This window comes from Odocoileus virginianus, chromosome 28, assembly GCF_023699985.2.
Source record: "Odocoileus virginianus isolate 20LAN1187 ecotype Illinois chromosome 28, Ovbor_1.2, whole genome shotgun sequence".
NCBI classification, from domain to species: domain Eukaryota; kingdom Metazoa; phylum Chordata; class Mammalia; order Artiodactyla; family Cervidae; genus Odocoileus; species Odocoileus virginianus.
This window is the reverse complement of record NC_069701.1, coordinates 41,982,911-41,991,417: the sequence shown is the minus strand read 5'-3', so window position 1 is coordinate 41,991,417 and position 8,507 is coordinate 41,982,911. Positions and strand designations below refer to the sequence as shown.

General features: G+C 51.1%; 1 protein-coding gene across 6 annotated transcripts in view; it reads left to right on the top strand.

Annotated features, from left to right (window-relative positions):
• Window positions 1-2,060: 2,060 nt before the first annotated feature.
• LOC110125210 (actin, alpha skeletal muscle 2-like) overlaps window positions 2,061-8,507 on the top strand; it is a 41,807-nt gene continuing 35,360 nt past the window's right edge. For 4 of the 6 annotated variants that reach the window (XR_011484435.1, XM_020874118.2, XM_020874119.2 and 1 more), the window contains exon 1: window positions 8,223-8,316. The gene's annotated coding sequence lies outside the window, so the exon portion shown is untranslated. Of the gene's footprint in view, window positions 2,149-8,222; window positions 8,351-8,507 lie in introns of those variants that run through there. The other 2 variants (XM_070457819.1, XM_020874115.2) reach the window with 2 other exon arrangements.

The window sequence follows — 8,507 nt, the reverse complement described above, 5'->3', positions numbered from 1 at the left end:
ACTTCTTATCAACCTGCCTAGGAAATGACTCTCTCAGTAGCTCAGCTGGTAAAGAATCTGCCCACAGTGCAGGAGACCCCAGTTCAATACCTGGGTTGGGAAGATCACCTGGAGAAGGGTGTGGCAACCCACTCAAGTATTCTTGCCTGAAGAATCCCCATGGACAGAGGGGTCACAAAGAGTCAGACGTGACTGACTAATGTACATGTACGTGTTCGCTGGGGGCCTCAGCTTGTCCCCACGTGGGTTTCTCCATAGGCTGCTCAAGGGTCCTCCCAGCACAGCAACCCCCATGGTGGGTGATCCCCTTCACGCAACGTCCTTCACGCCAACCTGGGAAGTCCTGAACCCCACCTCTGATATTCCCCTGGTGACACAAGTCAGTGCCTCTCAATGTGGGAGGGGGCTACACAGGGGTTACCAGCAGCCGGAGGTGTCATCCTGGAGGCAGGCTGCCGTAGGTTACTTGACAATAAAGGAACTTGCAGAGGTCCTTGGAGGTCTGATGGTGGCAGAGTTCCACTAAGAGGTGAGAGCGGGTCACCCTCCACCGACTGCACCTCCTGCTGGGGTCCAGGGCTCCCTGTGGCCTGTAGCTGCTGCCTGGCTCTGCCTTCTGGCCTGGCACCTGGATGGCTCTCAACACCTGCCACTCAACAAAGAGCACCTGAGCAACCACGGGACATGTGTCAGAGAACTCAGTCAGGTGACGAGGCATCTTATGATCAAGGGGGGAAGGAGGGGCTTTTCAATAAACTTGTTTTATTTTTAAAAAGTTATTTGCTTATTTTTGATTGTGCTGCGTCTTCATTGTTGTGCACGGGCTTTCTCTAATTGCAGTGATGGGAGGCTACTCCTCGTTGTGGTGGGTGGGCTGCTCACTGCGGGGTCTCTCTTGTTGCTGAGCATGGGCTCTCGGGCCTGTGGCCTTCGGTGGGTTTCAGCATGCGGGCTCAGTAGCTGCGGCTCCCAGACTCTAGAGGGTGGTCTCAGTAATTGTGGTTCACAGGCTTAACTGCTCCATGGCATGTGGGATCTTTCTGGACCAGGGGTTGAGCCCGTGTCCCCTGCACTGGCACACAGATTCCTCTCCACTGAGCCACCAGTGAAGTCCCTAAAAGTTGTTTTAATTAAAAAATAATAAATGCAAACTTGGGTCAGATGAATACCCACATCGAGGAAAGTGAATCTTGACTCCAGCTCATATCGTATTGTCGGGGGACTGTGTGATTCCCTCGGTTCTGTCTTGCCACAGCAAAAATTTGAAGCGGCGGATCAGTGTTACAACTCAGTTTAAACAAGACCAGTGTTACAGCTCGGTGACAGCTTAGTCTTATTTGGCAACCAAAGGAAAATCCATCCTTGAGGTGAGAGGGTGGGCCAACCCTGAAGCTGGGAAGAGAAGAGGGAGGCTCAATTTTGGCTCCTGTTTTTGTATGTTTTTTCTCCTCCCTCTGAGCCTGCCCTATGCAAATTGGGCTAGCCAAGAAGGGGGCGTGAATGATATTTTCCATGTTCAGCTGTAGTTTTATATATCCTTGTTGACCTGGACAGAGACAAAATGGGTTAGACAATTGATAATACGTGGAGCAGTCATAAGCAACATCAATATGATGATAACAGGGATTAGTAGGGGCATTCAGTTCAGTTCATTAGCCAACTCCAAATACCCCCTTCCTGGGAGAAGGATCCCTCAAAAAGAGGTTGTGATCACCCCCAAGAACCCTCCAGCTTGTTCTCTGAGATCCTATAGGGTCTGAATGTTTTTCTTGAGGACGGTAAGACTTTCTCTAACTTGCCTGGAGGTATTTACCCAGAAGCAACACATCTCACTCAAGATGGCTCAAGTGCTCCTGGTTCAGGGAACAGGAGACCTATCTCCTGTCTATTTGGGGGACAACCTCTGCCAAGCTGTGTTGGCTCTTTAGAGCTATCCTGGGAAAGCTTATCCCCAGAAACTTGATTTTGGGGGTGTTCATTAGAATGGCACTCATGTGTAGTTCTGAATAGGTATCTGAGATCTCCCAGGGGCTCCCAGGGGTATTGAGTGTCCTCTTCTGTTTTCTTCCACAGCTTGACTCGTGAGCAGTGAATCCAGGAGTCATGTCCTGGTACCTTGACTGCTGTGGGTGCAGAAAGTATTACAAGGTAGGGGCCCTTCCATGTGGACTGCAGTTGAGCCTTTGGGGACCCATTTTTCCAGACTTTAATTAGGACTTGAGCCCCTGGAGCATATAGTGGTGGCTGTTTAGAATCTTTTGGGTCCTTGTTGACACCCCACAAGCATATATCCTGTTGGAGTTGCCCAATGGCCATGGAGGGTCTGAGCCTCTGGATCTAGGAAGAGGTCATTGACATAAGCAAAAGGTCTCCCATAGAGCATCTCATAAGGACCAAGACCAACCTGTTTCTTAGGGGCGATACAGGTGCAGAGGAGAGCTGTTGGTAAAGCCTCCTTCCATCCCAGGGAGGTCTCCTGGTTTATCTTTTTTATCACTGATTTTAATAATTGGTTGCCTCTTTCTACTTTTCCTGAAGACTGAGGCCTCCAGGCACAATGGAGATAATAAGTAATGCCCAATGCTTTAGAGACCCCTTGGGTGACCTTAGAAGTAAATGATGTCCCATTGTCACTTTGTAACGACCTGGACAGACAAAATCTCGGGATGATTTCATGGAGCAGTTTTTTTTTTTTTTTAACCAGCTTCTCAACCTTCTCAGTCCGAGTGGGAAAGCCTTCAATCCATCCTGTGAATGTATCTATCATGAGACTAATAGGTATTTATACCCTTGAGAAACTGGCATCTGGGTGAAGTCCATCTGCCACTCCTCTCCTGGGTAGGTCCCATGCTGCTGGATGGGCTGGGGTCTTTGAGCTCCTTGGGGGTTGTTTAATTGGCAGGTGGGACAAGAGGGGACCACTTGCCTTATCGTCATTTGGAGGCCTGTTCCTCTGAACGTCCTTTCCAGTAATGTTTGGAGGGCCTTCTCCCCTAAATGAGTGGTGGCATGTAAGGAGCTAACCAACTTCCCTTGGAGGTTCCCAGGCAGAAAAAGGAGTCCCTCCTTTTGGAACCACCCAGTATGATCCTCTCGAAAGCCCTCACTCTTAGCTTTAAGAGTCTCAACTTCAGTGTATGAAGGAGTTTCTGGCAAACTAGTATGTGGACCTAAGGTGGCAACCCCTATTAGGTCATGGTTCTGTAACGCTGCTCTCTTAGCTGCCTGATCAGCTGCTTGGGTCCCTGGTGCCACTTCTGTGCTCCGTTTCCGTTGTCCTTTACAGTGGGAGACTGAAACCTCAGCGGGCAGATGGACTGCCTCCAAGAGCCTAAGGATTTGATCACCATCCTTTACTGGGGACCCTCGGGTGGCCAAGTGGTCTTTCTTTCCAAACAGCAGCATGTGCATGTAGCGCCGTGGAGTCAGTGTAAATGGCTGCTGTTCCTCCTTTTCCCAGCTCTAAAGCTCGAGTCAGGGCTTTGAGCTCAGCTCATTGGGCTGAAGTACCTGGTGGCAAAGGTTTAGCCTCTGTGGTCTCAAAATTGGAGACTACTGCACACCCAGCTCTTCTATTTCCATCCAAGTCAAAGCTGCTTCCATCAATGTACCAGATTTCCTCAGGACTGGCGAGAGGATCTTCTGACATTCCCTCTCGGGGTTTTGTCCAGTGGCCCAAGGTTTCTAGGCAAGAGTGAAAGGGGAGAGAGTCCTCGGGGGTAGGCAGGAGGGTGTCTGGGTTAAGAACCTCACAAGGGGATATAGTCAGGATTTTCCATCAGCACTACTTGATACCTGAGGATCCTTTGATCAGACATCCATAAATGGTCTCTCCCATTCAGGAGTTACTTCACTTGGGGGCTGGTAAAAATAGTTTGCCCCAGAAGAGAGTTTTAAAGCATCGTCTGTCAGGACTGCAATAGCTGCAAGATTTCAAAGGCAGGGAGGCCAGCCTTGGGCAGTTGGATTGAGCCTCTTGGATGAGTAAGCTACAGGCTGGGGCTCAGGTCCCAACCTTTGAGCTAACACTCCCAAGGCTATACCTTCCTTTTTGTGGACACAAAGTTGGAATTTTTTTGGGGGGGGTCTGGCAACCTCAAGGCAAGTGCTTGAGTTAAGGCTTGTTTTAGTGTAGCCTCTGCCTTCTTTTGAGGAGTTCCCCACATCAATGGAGTTGAATCATCCTGTCCCTTCAAACTTTCCTAAAAAGGAAAGGGTTTTTTTAAGAAAGCCCTTTAAAAGGGCTGGGCAATTAGCCCATAGTTGGGTATCCAGATTCTACAATTCCCAGTTAGCCCCAGAAAAGCTTGCAATTGTTTTTGAGTCATAGGGGAGTGTAATTTGAGGAGTCCTTGTATTCGATCAGAGGACAGCCTCCTGGACCCATGAGTAATCTGAGCTCCCAGATAAGCGACCTTTGTCTCGATCATCTCTGCTAAAAAGTTTAGAAACTGAATTGCATGTTGTTAGGCCATTTTCTCACCCAGAGAGCAGATTAGTAGGTCATTTACATATGGTAATATTCTCCTATTAGGTCCCAGGTCCAGAACTAGCAGATCCTGGCTAAGAGCATGCCCGAACAGGTGGGGCTGTCTCTGAACCCCTGAGGTTATACTGTCCAAGTCATCTGTCGGCATTTTTCTCCTGGAGCCTCCCACTCAAAGGCAAAAAAACCATTGGGATTCTTTAGCCAGTGGTATGTGAAAGAATGCATCTTTGAGATCCGGGACTGTAAACCACTTGGCATTGGGCGGGATCTCTCTCAAGATTCCATGGGGATTGGGTACTGTGGGATGGAGGGGACTGCAGCTTCATTGACGATCCAGAGATCTCGAAACGTTCACCAGGTCCTGTCCTTGTCCTTTACAGGGAGGATCAGGGTGTTACACAGCAGATTTGTGGGGACCAATAGCCCACAGGCAAGAAATTTATTTATTAGAGGCTGCAGTCCTTCCCGAGCTTCTCTTTTGAGGGGATGTTGCTTCCAGCTGGGAAACCAAGTGGGCTCTTGGAGGACAGTGATGACTACTTCAGCTTGGTGGGCTCATCCAGGAATCCCCTGGCCCCACATCTGGGGGTTAATTTTGTCCTCCTGTAGTTATTGGTCCCTTCCTATTGGAGAGGGTGTAATGGGTTCCTCAGTAGTAACCAGGAGCTGTAGGGCTCCAGGGACTGAAAAGCTTCGCATCACAAGGGTGGTCCCCAGTTTAGGGAGTATGTCTCTTCCCAATAAGGGAGTAGGACACTCAGAGACCACCAGTTTCCAAATGTGGGAAATATTTGTCCATCCCGTCAACAAAGAAGTTCTCAGGTGAATCTTTTTGTAATTGTTTTTCCTGTAGCACCCAAAATGGTACAGGTTTGGGAAGAGAAGGCTCCAGAGTAGGAGGTCAGGACAGAGTAGGTAGCCCCTGTGTCAACCAAGAAATTCTCAGACCTACCTGCCACATCCAGTTGCACCCTTGTCTCCAGCCCCATGATGGTTATCTGTGACAGGCAGCCGTGAGATGTCAGAGGAGTGGGTAATTTCCTCGGTTCTATCTCGCCACAGCAAAAATTTGAAGCAGCGGACCAGTGTTAAAGCTCAGTTTAAACTTTAGACCAGTGTTACGGCTCGGTTATAGCTCAGTTTTATTGGGCAAGCAAATGAAAATACTTCCTCGAGATGTGAGGGTAGGCTGGCCCAAAAGAAGCAAAGAGAAGAGGGAGGCTCAATTTTGGCTCCTCTTTTTATATATTTTTTCTCCTCCTCCCCCCACCCCCACCTAAGCCTGCCCTGTGCAAACTGGGCTAGCCAAGAAGCGGGTGTGTTTGTTTCACCTGAAGTTCTCACTCCGGTCCGTGGGTTTTCTTTTGTTCCATTTTCACGGGCTTTTCCCTTTCTTTGTCTTTTAGCCACCACCATTTTGGACTCCTTTTTCCTATCCTAACTACCTAACAATATACAAAAAATTGAGATGTAACAGGTAAATCAATAAAATCTTCTTTAAAAATAAAAGAGGCGGGGGGACATCCCTGGTGGTCAATGGCTAAAATTCCGTGTTCCCAATGCAGGGGGCCTGGGTTCAAACTCTGGTCAGGGAACTAGATCCCACATGCTGCAACTAAAAAACATCCCGTGTACTGCAACTGAGATTCGGGGCAGTCAAATGAATACATATTCTTTTAAAAATAAATTTAAAAAATGAAAGAGAATCGTCTTGGTTAGGCAAAGATTTCTTTAAAAAGGACAGTGAAGCACTACCCACAAAAAAGAAAAGACTGCATTTCAAAGAAATTAAGAGTTCCTTTTCATCAAAAGGGAACATTCAGAGAGTGAAAGGGTAATTCACAAGGAGGGAAAGGTGTGTGCAGTGATGCTCCCTCCACTGGAGGACTCACAGACAGAATGTGGTTAGATAGCATCACTGGCTCAATGGCCGTGAGTGTGAACAAACTCCAGGAGGTAGTGGCGGGCAGAGAAACCTGGCATGCTGCAATCCACAGGGCCACAAAGAGGGAGACATAACTTGGCGACTGAACAGCTCCAGCAACAAGCCACTAAGATAGTGATGGGCAAGCTGATTTTTGTCAAGGAGGAAGAGACCTGAGAAAAGGACCAATAGCCCTATGAAAATGTGCTCGTCATCCTTATTGTCAGGAAGGTGCAGATGAAACCACCAGCCTGGGTGGGGGGAGCGAAGATTAAACGGCCCAGAAGCCCACCTGTTGGTGAGGATGTGCAGCCTCAGGCAGTCTGCCCCGGACGGGGGTGCAGACTGGGATGGCCCCTTCAGGGAGGAGTCTGGCAGCATCTCAAAGCCCAATGCCTGTGTCCACTCAGAGTAACTCCCCTCGCCAGGTTGGCCTCCAGGGACCACGCGTCTCTGCTCACAGCAATGTTCACAGAGGCACTGCTCATAAACAGGAAGGACCCCGAAAGCCTGTGGACAGCAGAGTGAGTGAGCCAGGTAGCCCCCTCCCCCAGGCTACAGTGCACGGGAGACTCGTGTGCATGGGGCGGAGAGAAGGAAGCCCGACCCAGGAGGAAACACTCCCAGCAATTCCAAGGTCAGGCCAGCCTCGTCACTGCACCAGGAGACAGGGGGCGGTTACCTCCAAGGCCAGCAGGGCTGTGGCCAAAGTGGAGGGTACAGGGCGGCCCTGCTGGGGACCAGAAACACCTGAGTCTCCGTCCAGTTATACAGGAACAGCGAACATCAAGGTCACCCCGGTGTGCCCGTAAATGCATGCGCTCCATTACCTCAGCATCTTGTCTTTCCACAAAGAAAGAAAGGAGTCAGGCAGCTCCTCTGCGTGGCCACACAGAGGAAGGGCTGGTGCAGAGCTCCTGAGGGTGGAGAGCTAGGCCGTCCAGCGGCCTCTGGGAGGAAAGCGCCAGGCCGGCAGGGGGCAGCTGTGCTACAGATTTTGGCAGAGACCCTCTGAGTGCAGAGGGGGGTGGCAGAAGGACAGACGCCCTGAGCAGACGGACAAGAGGGAGCCACAGAGCCCCCGAGCTGAACGGCAGCCGGCATTCATCACACACGTGCATTTAGAAGTCCATCCCTTGCAGCCCACTCACTCACGCCTCACCTGACCGGGTGGATGTGTGCATCCTCCGTGAGGTGCTCACGGAGACAGCTTTAGGAGGGGATCGCGGACTCAGGAAAGCAGGGCTGTTACAGCTTAACCCAGTGGGTCCCCGTGTTTGCGCCCTGCATGCCAGAGGCTATGCCGTGATCCTCTGAGCAGACGGGTTCCAGGAGTCCCATCACCCCTAGCTTGTGGGACCCCAGCCGCTGGGATGGGAGATCCAGAGCCGCCCCACTCCCTGCCCCACTGGATATGCGCCCTTTCAGTCAAGGTGCTGGGATGTCCTGCCCACAGAGGGGACTGCACTGCTTCTGCCCCTGCCTTGTCCAGGCCAGGATACCTGCCTCCACCAGCCTGTCACCTTCCTGCCCAAGGCTGAAGGCAGCTTTGCCCAACAGTCAACTCTCCTGCAGCGCCCCGGGCTCACATCCCAGGGGCAGGCCTCGGGGGTCCGGCGGGGGCCTGCGTCTCCATTCTTCTGCAGCAAGGCCGATCCCTGGAGGGCCCCACATGTCAGATCAGCCGCAAGAGTGGATACAGGATAAGCAGAAAGGAGGTCATAAACACTGGACTGCAAGCCGGGACCTGGCAGGCTGGAGCTGAGGTCAGGGCGGGGCCCTGAGGTCACAGCTGTGTCACAGCACAGTGCAATTGTCCTGCGTCATGGTGGCCCCAGGCCCCCCCACAGCCAGCATCCTTGGTGAAGCAGGCAGAGAGGCTTGTCATCGCCTCGAGAGGCTTGTGAGTTTGCACACGTTGCATTCACGAAGTTTCAGTTAAGCAGATAGCTCGTTTTTATGGAAGGGCTTTCCTTTGGTGGACAGGGCGGGGAGGGCGTTCCTGGGCCGCTCTGTCTGTGACGGTCATTCGGCCCTTTGTTTCCGTATCTCTGGTTTGGCCTAGATGCTTTCACTGTTTAATTAGAGGACTTT